Source organism: Chiloscyllium punctatum, chromosome 46 (genome assembly GCF_047496795.1).
Source record: "Chiloscyllium punctatum isolate Juve2018m chromosome 46, sChiPun1.3, whole genome shotgun sequence".
Taxonomy (NCBI): domain Eukaryota; kingdom Metazoa; phylum Chordata; class Chondrichthyes; order Orectolobiformes; family Hemiscylliidae; genus Chiloscyllium; species Chiloscyllium punctatum.
The window spans coordinates 30846280-30862519 of record NC_092784.1 but is presented as its reverse complement, the minus strand read 5'-3'; positions in this window follow the sequence as shown (position 1 = coordinate 30862519).

Genomic DNA, 16240 nt, shown 5'->3' with positions numbered 1-16240 from the left:
AGGACAATGGAGGTTTCTCAGTTGGGAGCATAGTTTACCGTGAGCATTCCAGATAACTGGCAATTACACAACGTCTTCGCGGGCACCAAAATCCTGCTGGATGGGCGCGTACAGAAGAGGACCATTCTCTTCTCAGAGGGGGCCACTCCACCAGACCCACCCAGCCGAGTGGAGTATCTGCAGTCTGAAGAAATGGCCAGCAATACGAGACAAGCATCAACGACTTTCACCGTATTCTCTCTGCTCCTTCATGCTGAATGTCTGTTATAGCTCCTGCCCCGTGAACAAGGCTCATTCTCCACCACTCTCTACACTGCACACAGTAACTTCCTACCTCACTCTCTCTCTTTTTCTCTCTTTCTAGCCAATCCTCCAAGAACATTCTGCTATCCTCCCACATTAAAAACACTGCATGGATTCAACACTGCGGACTGACTACATTCGGATACTATCCCAATTCATATGCCAACAGAAACAGCACGGCCACCCACACCCACCCTCACTCCCTTCTTTCCGATCTCTCATTCCAGGAGAAAAAGCATGGAATAGTACGGAAAGTGCCAAACCAATTTTTGGAGTGCCCGATACCTGTGTCCTCACCCCCTTCCTGCCACCCTGTGGAGGGGACCATGGTACAATTCGGCGAGGACAAGGATGCGTCGCGTGGAGACTCGGAGATATCCATTCCCTACAACTGAGTCAGAAGCAATTTTCATTGAGGGACAATTCTCACTTTGAACCTACTCGAAGCTCCGTTTACCCACGGCATAACTCAGAACGAGTGGCCTGATGCAATCAATCTTTTGTATCGAGTTGGTACAAATGGAATCCCCACTGTCTCAGTGGGCATGAGGTTGTGCCCACAACACATTGTCTCCAACAACTCCCAGGAAGGAAACATGTGGCTCTCTCTTACGCATCCTTCTGTAAACAGCTCAGAATCTGAACCGTATTTGTAGTATTTGCTGCTCTCCATATCTGTCCTGGCATCTCGAATAATCTGAGCTCATACGCACCCAGGACCGTCTGCTCTTGGACCCCGTCGAGAAAGATACAGGTTGTTTTATGCTGTTTTTCAAAGTCATTCCAACCAAATTGCACGACCTTACACTGCTCTACTTTGATCCTCATCTGTGTCATACCTGCAAGCATGGAAATTGTACTCTATTGTACTCCACGCAAGACGATTGACATATTGGCCATCTCAAACATCTGAGTAAGAGTAATGCTGACACAGCGAGTGAAATAGTGAGAAAGTAACCGAAGATCAAACGATATACTTACAGATTCCCTACGTCTGTATAAATGTCAAGGCATTGTTGTGTATGCCTATGTTTCTGTATTACTGTTTGTGTACCTGTATCAATGTGTATTTAAATGTAGGTACATTTATATGTGTATTTGTCTCTGCGCGAGTCTGTTTGTGGATGCAGGTTTGGCATTCTCTGTGATGCTAAAAGAAATACAATGTCGCCCACAGCGACAGGGACAGAGGGTAATAGGCCTCGATGATTCAGTCTGGTGCAGAGTGGTAGAATTGCAGGTCACAGCGCATGCGCACTGTCAGGTCCAACCTGAAAGTGCACACACACACACACACACACACACACACACACACACACACACACACACACACACACACACACACACACACACGTACATATGGAAGAATTGCAAATAGACTTGGGTCCGTCAGAATAGATCTGTGCACCTCCGACCGAAATATTTTATCAGGAGATGAGATAATTTATTGCACATTCAGTAACTTGCAATGTTTCCTAATGCTTAAATATTGTTCGAGAAAGAAACGAAAATTCTGAAAAAAGGCTGTATAGCAGTCGGAATATCGCAGGAACAACATTGCTTACTATCAGCAAAACTGCTCTATGCTTCCAAATATACTATTTGAAAAACAAAACAACTGTGCATCGTTCGAGATTCACATCATTTGGTGTCTTGTCGAAGAAAAAACCTGCCACACATGCAATCGTGTGGGGTCGCCAGCAGAGTGTAGTGTCGCATGAATATATTAAAAAACGGACAGACATAAGACAGGTGGGAGACTTTGATTCCAATATTAATGGAATTACTCGGAAAACAAGATTGCAGAGATGCAGACTGAAGTATTCACAAGCAGAGACAATGACACGAATACACAGAACACATGCACACAACTATGGGCACATGCACACAAACACATGAATACACTCCCCACAAGTACGCACCCACAAACACACAGGGGTTTATGTATGTGTGTATACACAAATGTGTTTGTGTGTGTATATATATATATATACATATATATATATATATATTATAAGTTCAACAGGCAGATAATTGGTTTAGTTCAGTTGGCTGAATGGTTGTGAATGGTTGTTTTAAGAGCAGAGTGACGCCAACAGTGTGGGATCAATTCCCATTACCGGTTTTAATTCGATATGAACGACACTCCTTCGCCACAGTTTCCCTCACCTGCGATCTGATAGCCCTCAGGTAAAATCACTACCAGTCGTTTCTCGCAAAGAAAAGAGCAGACCGTACGGTCTGGTCAGACTAAGACGACACCACAATTAATAGGCAATCAATGGTCAGTCGGACAAGGCAGGTGAATGACTTGGAGAAAGATTTCAGCAATGATGAGTCGAATAGCCTAATTCTGCTCCAGTTTCTCATTCGCATACGAACTTATGGTGTACAGAATTCTTTTTCTGCGAATTAAGTGGAGGCTAAATTTGAAAAGTATTTGAGTGAAGCGCATTAATGGAAGTCTCGTCAGGTTTGAGGGGCTGAATGTTCTATATCTGTTCCAAACTGTTGTGTTTCAAAAGGGCAGTGATTGTTTTGAAGGGAACAGTCTTTGAGAACAAGGCATTCTCATTTCAGACTGGGATAGAGATGTTGCTTGCTCTTTAGGATTGTGCAATCTGTGGTGTTCCCTTTTTCAATATGCTGCGAGGACTGGATGACTGAAAACATTCAAGGTTGGGTTCCAGAGGGCTTTGATGAACAAGACGACAGTGTTCAGGAATGTTCAGCCAAACTCACATCAACAATGAACATTCTGAATGGTGCAGCATGCTCGACGGACTAAAGGGATAACTGCTTCTCCTAACCAATGTGTGCTTATCATGGCTGTTGAAGCGGTAGATGAAGACCCCATTCATCCATTCTGCCCTCGACGGATTTACACAAGAATAGATAGACATATTTCAGCCCTTTAAGTATATTACACAGTATCGGGGTGGGCTGAGTTGCGAACCAATATTTCTAGTCAGCTGTCCTGCAACAGGTGAGCCCTGGTTAACTATAAAGGAAGAAATATTCACGATAAATGTTTATTTTCATGTTGCGAAACAGTAACGTAGTGGAGTGCCTCAGGAACCAATGTGAGGCAATCAACTATTTATAATGTACACCAATGACGTGGATGAGGGGATTGATTCGATTGGAGCACACTTAGTTCATTCGCTGAGATAGTCATTTAGTTGGACATGGAGACTCTGCATTGGGTAAAAAAAGACAGGGGAGGTTAGTGAGAAAATCTTCAGCAGTAATGATTTTACGACGATTCGTGCTGTGACTGACGTACAAAACAATATTAAAATGCTTAAATAGAGGAAACATTCGTAATATTCTGTGGTACTCAGGGATTTATATGTTCCAGCACTAGAATCACTTAAATTTAGTCAGGAGATTTAGGAAGTGATTACGAGAGTGTATGTAATGATGCAGTTTCATACAAAGGCTATCAGGTTTAATCATGAGGATGTTTACTTGCATTTGTACATGACAATGCTTAGATTATAATCTAATGCATTGTGTGTAGTTCTGAACGCCTATACTGTTAGAAAAATATGCAATTGATTTAGAAGCTTTTCAAAGATGTTGCACTTTACTCGTTACTAAAATGAAGGCCTGATGGATGCATAGAGTCATACAGCGAGTAAATAGACCGTTCGGTCAAGCTATCTGCACCGACCAGAAATTTAAATCTGATGTAATTCCATTTGCCTCATTATGAACATAACCATCTAATGCGCCTATGCATATACCCATCCAGATGAATCAAAAAGTTTGTAATTGTATCCAACTCTACCATTTCCTCTGGGAGCTCGTTCCACATGCACGCTATCCTCTGCATGAAAATCTTGCCCCATCACCTAAATTTATGCCCTCGTGTTTATAACCTCTAAAAGTAACCTTACCTGTTTACCGTATCGACATCCCTCGTGGCCTATACAGGTCCAGGGCAGTTCAGGCATGAAAGTGGGAGATATTCGTATTGAACCATCTAACCTGAGGAGAATGCATCAGAAGCATAGCCGATGGATGAGAAAATGAAACTAAGGACTCAATTTTAAGGAAACAATGCATTACTTTTATGGCAGATACTGTGAAGACAATAAATTCATGTAGGCACATGTAATCATGTATTTTCATTTTAAACTATGAATCACTCCTAAATTGAGAAGAGACCAATGATGGAGTCATACAGACAGGGGAACATTCAACGAGACTGTACATGGTTCCCGTTAATTTCGTGTAATAGCAACATATGAGAGCTGAAAACCCAACAGACACCTGTTTCACTTATGTAGGATCCCTGTTGAGGATTCAATGGAATATCTCTACTGCCTGCCGCAAAGGAAATTCAGCTAAACCAAACTGTTCCAGGCAGACACCCCAATGCTAGCAGCTTGTGTGAACAGAATAACTTCAGAGGTAGAAAAACAACTGAGACAATCGCAATTTTCCTTTTGTCATGATATTAACTATTACTTGGACGAAACTCTTCTGAACTAATATTTTGCAGGATTGTACACATTTCTGTGTCACAGAAAAATAAATATTGATGTACATATTGTTAATTTCCAAACTGTTTCTCATTTACCTTTCCATCGTAGCTCGAGTAACTTTGCTTTAGAACTTATTTTTTTAAAAAATTAACAATCTGCATAACTTGCTAATAACACTGAACCTGAAGGAGAAAGTGAGGACTGCAGATGCTGGAGATCAGAGCTGAAAAATGTGTTGCAGGAGAAGTGCAGCAGGTCAGTCAGCATCCAAGGAGCAGGAAAATCGAGCTTTCAGACATAAACCCTTCTTCAGGAATGAGAAAGGTGTGCCAAGTAGGCGAAGATAAAAGGTAGGGAGGAGGGACTTGCGGGAGGGGCGTTGGGAATACGATAGGTGGAAGGAGATTAAAGTGAGGGTGGTCGGCCAGAGAGGGGGTCGGGGCGGAGTGGTCAGGAAGAAGATTGCAGGTCATGAATGCGGTTCTGAGTCCGAGGGTTGGGACTGAGATAAGGTTTGGTGAGGGGAAATGAGGAAGCTGGAGAAATCTGCAATCATCCCTTGTGGTTGGAGGGTTCCTAGGCGGAAGATGAGGCGCTCTTCCTCCAGGCGTCGTGTTGCCATGTTCTGGTGATGGAGGAGGCCAAGGACCTGCATGTCCTAGGCGGAGTGGGAGGGGGAGTTAAAGTTTTCAGCCACGGGGTGGTTGGGTTGATTGCTGCGGGTGTCCCAGAGGTGTTTTCTGAAACGTTCCAAAAGTTAGCTGCCTGTCTCACCAATGTAGAGAAGGCCACATCGGGTGCAGTGGATGCAGTAAATGATGTGTGTGTAGGTGAAGGTGAATTTGTGATGGATATGGAAGGATCCCTTGGGACCTTGGAGGAAAGTGATGGGGGAGGTGCGGGCGCAAGTTTTGCATTTCTTTCAGTTGCAGGGGAAGGTGCCGGGAGTGGTGGGTGGGTTGGTGGGGGCTGTGGACCTGACGAGGAAGTCGTGGAGGGAGTAGACTTTCCGGAACGCAGATAGGCAAGGGTAGCAAAGTATATAGAACAGAGAACATACAACATAGAACAGTACAGCACAGAACAGGCCCTTCAGCCCACGATGTTATGCGACTACTGATCCTCATGTATTCACCCTCAAATTTCTGTGATCATATGTATGTCGATGAGTCTCTTAAATATCCCCAATGTCCCTGCCTCCACAACTGCTGCTGGCAACGCATTCCATGCTCTCACAACTCTCTGTGTAAAGAACCCGCCTCTGACATCCCCTCCATACTTTCCATCAAACAGCTTAAAACTATGACCCCTCGTGTTAGTCATTTCTGCCCTGGGAAATAGTGTCTGGCTATCGACTCTATCTATGCCTCTCATGACCTTGGATACCTCAATTAGGTACCCTCTTCTCCTCTTCTTCTCCAATGAAAAATGTCCGAGCTTAGTCAACCTCTCCTTATAAGATATGCCCTCCAATCCAGGCAGCATCCTGGTAAACCTCCTCCGAACCCGCTCCAAAACATCCACGTGTTTCTAATAATAGAGCGACCAGAACCGGACGCAGTTTTCCAAGTGCGGTCTAACCAAAGTTTTATAGAGTTGCAACAAGATCTCACGACTCTTAAACTCAATACCACTGTTAATGAAAGCCAAAACCCATATGCTTTCTTTACAACCCTGTCCACATGTGTGGCCATTTTAAGGGATCTATGTACCTGCACCCCAAGATCCCCCTGTTCCTCCACACTACCAAGAATTCTATCCTTAATCCTGTACTCAGCTTTCAAATTCGACCTTCCAAAATGCATCACCTCGCATTTATCCAGGTTGAACTCCATCTGCCAAATATCAGCCCATCTCTGCATCCTGTCAATGTCCCGCTGCAGCCTACAACAGCCATCTATACAGTCAACTAGACCTCCAACCTTTGTGTCATCTGCAAACATGCTGACCCATCCTTCAAACCCCTCATCCAAGTCATTAATAAAAATTACAAACAACAGAGGCTCAAGGACAGAGCCCTGTGGAACACCATTCACCACAGACTTCCAGGCAGAATATTTTCCTTCTTCAACCACTCGCTGTCTTCTCTTGGCCAGCCAATTCTGTATCCAGACAGCTATGTTGCCCTGAATCCCATTCCTCCTGACCTTCTGAATGAGCTTACCATGCGGAACCTTATCAAATGCCTTGCTGAAGTCCATATCCACCACATCCACAGCTCGACCCTCATCATCATTTCTAGTCACATCTTCAATGAACACGATAAGTTTTGTGAGGCATGACCTGCCCCTCACAAAACCTTGTCAACTGCATTTAATCAAGCCATGCTCTTCCAAATGGTCATAAATCCTATACCTCAGAATCCTTTCTAACACCTTGCAGATGACAGACGTGAGACTGACTGGTCTGTAATTGATGGGGATTTCCCTATTTCCTTTCTTGAAGAGAAAAGTGGTCGGGTCAGTTCGGAGGTGGCGGAAATGACGATAGATGATACGATGTGTCTGTAGTTTGGTTGGGTCATAGGTGCAGACCAGTGGGGTTCTGTCCTGGTGGCGATTGGAGGGGCGGGGTTCAAGGACAGAGGAGCGGGAAGTGGAGGAGATGCGGTGGAGAGCATCGTCAAACACGTCTGTGGGGAAATTGCAGTCTTCGAAGAAGGAGGCCTTCTGGGTTGTTTGGTATTGGAATTGGTCCTCCTGGGCTCAGATGCGGCGGAGGCGAAGGAATTGGGAACATGGGATGGCGTTTTTACAGGGGGCAGGGTGGTCGGCGGTGTAATCTAGGTAGCTGCGGGAGCCAGTCGGTTTATCGTAAATGTCCATCTTGAGTCGGTCGCACAAGATAGAAATGGAGAGGTCGAGGAAGGTGGGGGGTGGGGAGGATGCTGAGAAGGTCCAGGTAAGTTTGAGGTCGGGGTGGAAGTTGTTAGTAAAGTGCATGAACTGTTCAATTTTCTCGTGGGAACACGAGGTGGCGCCGATACAGTCATTGATGTAGCTGAGGAAAAGGCGGGGTTTTGTGCCAGTGTAGCTGGCACATATCCGACGAAGGGGCAGGCATAGCTGGGGCCCATGCGGGTGCCCATGGCTACTCCTTTGGTAGGAAGGAGGAGGGAGGATTGGAAAGAGAAGTTGTTCAGAGTGAGGACCAGTTCAGTCAGTCGAAGGAGGGTGTCAGTGGAAGGGTACTGGATGGTTCGGCGGGAAAGGAAGAAGCGGAGTTTTTGAGGCCTTCATGATGGGTATGGAGCTGGATATCGACTGGATGTCGATGGTGAAGATAAGGCATTGGGGGCCAGGGAAGTTAAAATCATGGAGGAGGTGGAGGGCGTGGGTGGTGTCGCGAACGTAGGTGGGGCATTCTTGGACTAAGTTCTTGAACCTGAACCACTCTGAGACCGATATCAACTGCCACAAGACATCTCCTGAAGTGGTGTATGTTCCTGTGCGGCAAGACTCGGATTAGATTCAGGCTTGTGCTTTTAAGGTGTGGGTAAAATACAGGTAATCGTACTGCTGGACAGCGCATATTTCCCCAGAAAAAATAAGGCGCACATTGAGCACCTCAAGATTGACGTATAGCAATATGATGAAGCTAATCAGCCTCCCAACTATTAGATAAGATGGGTAGCCCATTCTCTCCCTCCTGCTGTTTAAAGAGGAAGAGAAATAAGCTAGTCAAAATGTTGAGCTGTCAAATAGGAACCAGCGGTCGCCAAAGCATGTCCTTGAGCTTCTTCAATTGGATCAGGTGGCTTCAGTCCCTCAGTCCCTCAAACAGGAGGATGACATCAATGCCCCAACACGACAAACGAAGAAGCAGAGACTGGATGGACAGACTGATCCACGTTGTTCCGCCTGGCTCCAGTGTTCATGGTACACACGTGTTACTTTATTGTGGGTTGCTGACGGTGAGGAAGGACAGTAGTTGTTTTGTGCTGAGTCTCAAGAACGCAACTTCCATCTCCAATACGATAGGCTAGTGTTCTCTTTGGATGTCAGAAGCTGGTGGAACTTGCTACCTCTATCAAGAATAAGGCATTTTTCCTGCTTACAGATTTATGAACAACATGATGATCAGTGAAGGGTCACAAACTAACTGCACATTGGGATAGTGAGAGTGTATTCAGATCCTGCAGCTCTGTCTCGCCTAATATGGGGGCCCCACAGAGATACGTAAACTATCAGGCAAGGTATCATCGTGAAAAAAAATTTCTTATGCTATCAATGTCTTTCAATCAACATAATGAATGTTAGTCCACAATCTTCAACATTTAATACAATCACCTCTTATTCTGTCAGCGTGCTCCAAATTGAACACTTATTTCCTTCACACTCTCCTCATAGTATCATCAGCCCAGGGATTAATCTGGTGAAAATCCTTTGCACTGACTCTGTTGTGCGGAGAGTTTTGCTTATAAATGAGTGAACCTCTGTCCAGAATACACTAAATACTGCTTCAAGAATTCTCTACAGCTTTACTTCTACCTCGATTCATTTTGTAATGAAGGGTAACATAAAATTCACTATCGTGATTCATAGATGGCCTGCATGAATTCTGTTAGTGACTGATGACCAAGGTCATCAAGTTCCGTTTTTTTGAAAAGCGCTTCCCGACTTCTCACATTCTAAGAAATACAAAATGAAAAGGACTGTATACAATGTTCACATCAGTTGATTTTCAAATTATTTACTTGCGTTGTGAATCGTGGTGTTTCAACGACTCATACATGTGATACCAATTAGTCGAAGCCTTCAGAACAGAACAGGGCCCTGCTCTCAGTATTCTCTTCATCATTCACTTCTCAATGCATTTATTATATTCTCCCTTACGCTTCACTGTTACTTTCATAGAAGATAGAACATAGAACATTACAGCACAGAACAGGCCCTTCGGCACACGATGTTGTGCCGAACATTTGTCCTCGCTTAAGCACCCATCCATGTACCTATCCAATTGCCTCTTAAAGGTCACCAATGATTCTGACTCTGCCACTCCCACAGGCAGCGCATTCCATGCCCCCACCACTCTCTGGGTAAAGAACCTTACCCTGACATCCCCCCGAAACATTCCACCCTTCACATTAAATTTAAGTCCCCTTGTAACACTCTGTTGTACCCGGGGAAAAAGTTACTGACTGTCTACTCTATCTATTCCTCTGATCATCTTATAAACCTCTATCATGTCACCCCTCATCCTTCGCCGTTCCATTGAGAAAAGGCCTAGCACTCTCAACCTAACCTCTAACGACCTATTCAGTCTTCACTCACATGTTCTTCACTCACCTGTGCACAACCATGTGAAAATATCTACTCAGATTAAAATACACCGCTCCCACTGCTTCTCATTCGTCCATGTCACAACCAACATCCTCCACAAACTTCAGTATCTTTATCAAAAATAATTTTACTGTCATGAATCTCGGCTGACTCTGATAAATCATATCATTATTAACCGAGGCTCTGGTTATCGTTAATTACAAACAGCCCGACCAACCATCAAACCAAAAATCTTGGTCCGCGAGGTAGTTGACACCTTTGTCATCACAAAACGAAACAAGATAGTAGAGACATGTAACATCATAAACAACACCCTCACAGGCATAAAGTTCACCAAGGAGGAAGAAAGCGACAACAAACTCGCATTCCTGGACGACACAGTCGAAAGAATGGACAACGAAGAACTTCAAACCTGCGTGTACAGAAAACCGACAAACACTGACCAAATACTTAACTGCACCAGAAACCATCCCAACACACACAAACGAAGCTGTACCAGAACACTATTCCAACGAGCCACCACACTGCAGCACAGACAAACTTCGGAAAACAGGGGAGAACCACCTCCACAACGTATTCAAGAAGAACAGATACACAAAACATACAGTCCGCAGATTCTTCAGAAACAAACCACGACAAGCAGGCCAAACACAGCCAGAAACCCTGACCTCCTTAGCATACATCAAAGAAGTCTCAGAAACTACAGCCAGACTACGAAGACTTCTCGGAATCCTCATAGCACACAAACCCACCAACACTCTCAAACAAAAGTTAAAAAACTTGAAATACCCAGTACATCCCATGGAGAAAACCAACCTCATCTAAAAAATTCCATGCAAGGGCTGCCCCAGTCATCGTCTCTCTTTCTGCCAGATAGAATGTAACGCAATGTGAACAAAACAGGATAAGTTTAAAAGGAGAGAAGAGTACGTTATGTTTAAACTTTAATCACTGGATGTCCAGATCGATAAGGTTGAACATATATGCATAGGATATTCGGAATTAAAAACACAGATACAGAGAACACAATGCACAGGGCCATGTGAGAATACAGAACAACAACAGTCAAGAAATAACTCATTCCGAGCTGGTGCAGAGATGATGGTCTCAGTAACTGCCAGCTTTGCTGTAATTTTCACGTGGAATCCTAAATTGTAACAATGAGATATTCGGGCCATCGAACCTACACTGACCTCTGAAGAGCACTCTACCTGGAACCACCTGCCACTCTATCCAAGTATCTCCTATGGCTATCCTGCCACCTCCGCTATACCTGTACTCCCATAGCCAAGTCAAGAAGCTGCAGATGAGCAATTTAATATGGTCAATTCCCTTAAACTTTCCATGTTTGGACTGTGGGAGGAATCGGGAGCAGCTAAAGGAAGCACTTCCAAATAAGGGAAAAATGTGAAAGCTCAATACAGGCACTGGACTAAGCGTAAAATTTTACCAAGGCCCGTAATGCTATGCAACATCAGCACTAACCCTTGAGCCACCGTGCCACCGGGCCACACTTACAACTGCGTTACTGTGTCAAGGAATACTGGGGAACATGGAAATCTGAAAGGTAAACAGAAAATGGTGGCGAAATTCATCAGATGAGTCAGGATCGAAGAGTGAAACAGAATTGGCATATTGTGTCTGATGTAACTCTGTTCTGAAAAATTCATATTGGTCTCAAACCATAAATTCTGTTTCTTGCTGCTCAGATGCTGATAGATGTGCTAAAGTTTTCCTGCGCTTTCAACTGTCTTTTGTTCTTTTGGACTGGATATATATCTGACTTGAACGGAGATGCAGAAGCTGCCATTTCTGTTGACTCTCAAGCATTTGGTTACCGTATGGAAATGTAAAATAAAAAAAAAGATGTTTGACAAATTTTCAACATTGATAACGTCATGGACTGTTATTACTCGCCATGAAAATGTTGAAATCAGTGGCCATGATGTCGCATAATCAACCCTCTGAAAGTAATCGATGAAGTAAATACCCCGATCATTACATCAATGCCATGTCGTATCCTGATGTCACTGGGGCCGCACTCATCTACCAAGTTCTCAAACTTTATGAAACATGAAATATCTTGGCATATTTATACAGGACATATTCATTCATGAGTTTTGAACGCACTAGCATGGGAAGATTGTATTTGACAAACCGAATCATTCTTCAGAAGGTGACAGAGAGCCATCTGAATGAATCTCTTCTCTCCAAGTGATGCGCAAACGCACACAGCTGTTTTTAGGGACTTTTCAAGATGTTTTCAACAACTGATCGTGAATTATCAACAAATTAGTCCCGAGACAGAATGGCATGTAACTTGGAAGATAACTTGCAGAGGTTGTTTTTATTCACTATTCCCATTACTAGTGCAGAATATTCTCGAATTCGGATTTGTCATAATTTGGTCAGGCTCCTTGATGTCACATTACGTCAAGTGCTGTTTCGATGGAAAGGGAGTTTACTCTTATATCACCTCAAATTACACTGGAAGATCCATTGAAAGAATAAAGAGAAAAAGATGAGAAGACTGTTTCATTTAATAATGTCCTCAAAATTTTCAGAAGTAAATTGGGCACTGACTTTTAATTCTGTCCGAAGGTTTCTGTCCTATTAGTAAGAAGTCTCTTTGGTGAAGCTTTGTGAAAGAGAGGCGGAAAGATGCTTCAGATTGTATCAGTATTGACCAAAACCATTCTGTTCACGGTGCAGCAGATACGTGGAAACATATTATTGCCTGTAGCTGTTGGAAATTGATCGTTCCAAACTCATCATTCACTGATGTCCTGCAATAGCACAGAAATCAGCAACGTTCAGCATCTAGTTGAGAGCAAAAAGCGAAAGTGATGGTCAGGGAAAGTGGGAGTAATAGGGGAAGTGGAGTGACATACAGTACAGGAAGTGTTAAGGGAGATGGTCAGTGGAAGCGTCTGTAGCAGCAAAAGGTGCAATGACAGGGAAGTAGGTTTTAAAGGAAAGATTAGGAATGCGAGGAGGAAGTGTGGCTGAAAAAGCATCAGTGGCAAAGAAAAAGCTGTATTTGGAAAATTGAGATTGATGAACAAACAAATATCACTGTTCAGGAAATCTGGGGTCTGGTTTCCTTAGAAAATTAAGAACAGATTTCTCCTACTTTTAAAATTAACACGAGATTCTTGTTCATATTGTGCATTAACTCTGCATTTCTGTTTGTCTATCAAGTGCACACAGCATTTTCTTTTCTCCCCAATGCATTATTTCAACATGACGTCACTTTTTAAAACAATATTCCGAACGGTGGTTGTTTCTTCTATTAATTTGCTTCCAACTCAACCCAATGATGAGAACGAGAAAATTGATCTTCTACGGAATGTTTAACTGTAGAATTTAATGCAACCTTTATTCTCATCGCTCTACCTCTTTCAAGCAAACTTAGCGAAAGAGTCTGCGTCCATCCTGCAGGTGAAAAAAGATCTTCAGATCTGAGTATTGCAGTGAATAACATAAAGAATAAGCTGCTCTATGACTCTATGAAGGTGCGCATAAAACGGAAATGTTACAATGCACCGTTCCAAAACCTTGTTGAAAATTAATGACGTACAAATCTTACGCATAATACATTCGACGAGATTACTTCCAGTCTGGAAACAGACCCTTCGTCTGAACAAGTGCATAACGATCCACCGAAGAGAAACCCACCCAGACCCATTACCTGACATTTTATCACTTCAACTAACACTACGGGCAATGTAGCATGGCTAATTCACCTAACCTGTACTGTGGGAGGAAACAGGAGCACCCGGAGGAAACCCATGCAGACACAGGGAGAATGTGCAAATTTCACACGGACAGTCGCCTGAAATGATGAATTGAACCCGGCTCTCTGGTGCTGTGAGGCAGCAGTGCTTACCACTGCGCCACCGCAGAGCAGAGTATAAAGGCAGAATTCAGCTCCATGTCCAAAATACTATTTGTGGCTCCCTCATAAAAGACCTCAATGGCATCACACTACAAATTCACGAAGGGAGAAAAATAAACAGGAGAATGGCATTCTGTATTCTTCCTCTGGAACAACTTGTGTAGAATCGGAAGAAAATCAAGTTTTGGTTCTGATATTCATAAATGTTGATGGTTAGAATGTGCGCGATGATGGGGGTGTTGTCGGATGATAAATAATGCTGTGGATGACACAATGCTAAGCCGGGTCGTTCACAGTAAGGAGGATCATGTTAGGTTACAGAAGGGTACAAAAAGTTTGTTCAGATGGCCAGAACAATGACCCAAAAAATACCTAACGCTGGAAAATGTGTATGCCTCACTTTGGAAGAAAAAAACAAGACAAGAGAGTACTCAACCATGAAGATAAGCTAGATTTGCTTTTCGAGCAGAGAAGGTTGAAGAATGAACCTGACAGAGGTCGTGTAAGGTACGGACAGAGTGAACAGACAGGAGCTGTTCCCCTTAGAAAGTGACACATGATTTAAGTGAAATACAAGATATTGTGAAAGTATTTGTGGAATCAGCTTTCAACAAAGAGGATGGTATTTTTCCAGAATGCATTGCCGGGAAGGTTGTTGTAGAAGGCATTGTTACAAAACCTATAAAGTACTGGTATCATGAGGGACATAAGAAGAGAGGATGTGTTGGTATGCTAAATGATATTAAGGTGGACAAATCCCCAGGACTGGATGGGATCAATACCAGGTTGCTGATGGAGGTGTGAGAGGGAATAGCAGGGGCTCTGACAGAGATCTTTGTCACCTCCTAAAACACAGGTAAAGTGCTGGAGGACGAGGATATTTTTAATGTTTTTCCCCTGTTCAAGAAGGGTTCTCCGGTTTTTTCAGGTAACTACAGACCTGTGGGCCTGATGTAAGTAGTGGGAAAGTTGTTAGAGAAGGTACGGAGGGATCGGATCCATTTCTGTTTGGTAGATAATGGTCTTAACAGTGATAGGCAACGTGGTTATGAGCGGAGGAGTTCGTGTCTTACAAACTTATTCGAATTCTTTGAGGAAATGACCAAGTTCATAGATGAAGGATGTGATATCTATGTCATATACTTGGACTTTGATAGGTTTCCCCACGGTAAACGAATGAAAAACGTGAAGCCACATGGTGTGCATGGTGAATAAAGACCTTTTTGAGCAACAGAAGACAGAAACTAGTAGTTGAAAGGAGTTTCTCGAAATGGAGAAATGTGACCAATGGTGTTCTGCATGGATCAGTGCTGGGGTCACTGTTGTTTGTGGTTTCAATAAATAATCTGGAAAAGGACATTGATGGTCTGACTGGTAGGTTTGCAGACGATATGAAGATTGGAGGAGTAGCAGGAAACTCAGTGGACTGTTAAATAGCACAGGAAAATACAGATAAACTGGAGATTAGAGAGAAGAAGTGGCTGATAGAATTCAAATCCGGCCAAATGTGAGGTGATGCATTTTGGGAGGTCGAGTTCTCGAGCGAACTATACTGAAAATGGCAGAGCTTTGGGAAAAGTCGATGAACAGAGAGATCTGGGAGTTCAGATCCATTGTAGCCTGAAGGTGGCTGCACAGCAGATAGAGTGTTCAAGAAGTCATATGGTGTGCATGCCTTCTTCGGACGTGGTATTGATTATAAGAGGTGGCACGTTATATTAAAATTGTACAATACATTGATTCGGCCGCATTTAGAATACTGTGTACAGTTCTTACCAGATCACCAAAATGATGTGGACGACTTGGAGTGGGTGCAGAGAAGTTTTACGAGGATGTTGCCTGGTATGGAAGGTGCAGCTATGTTGAAAGGTTAAGTAGGTTAGGTTATTTTCATTTGAAAGAAGGAGATTGAGGAGTGATCTGACTGAGGTTGACAAAATCATGAACAGCAAAGACAGGATGGATAGAGACAAACATTTTCCTCGGGTAAACAATTCAATAACTAGAGATCACGTTTTCAACCTGAAAGGTAGAAAGTGTAAGGGTGTTCACATGGTAAGTACTTCACGCAGAGAGTGGTGGGCGTTTGGAACGCGTTGCCATCAGAGATGGCAGAGTCAGACACGGTCGATTCAGTTAAGATGGTCTGGTCAAATGCATGAGTAGATGGGGAGCAGAGGGATACAGATGCTTAGGAATTGACGAACAGGTTTGGACCGTACATTTGGAACGGCTCTTACTTGGAGGACTGAAGGGCCTGTCCC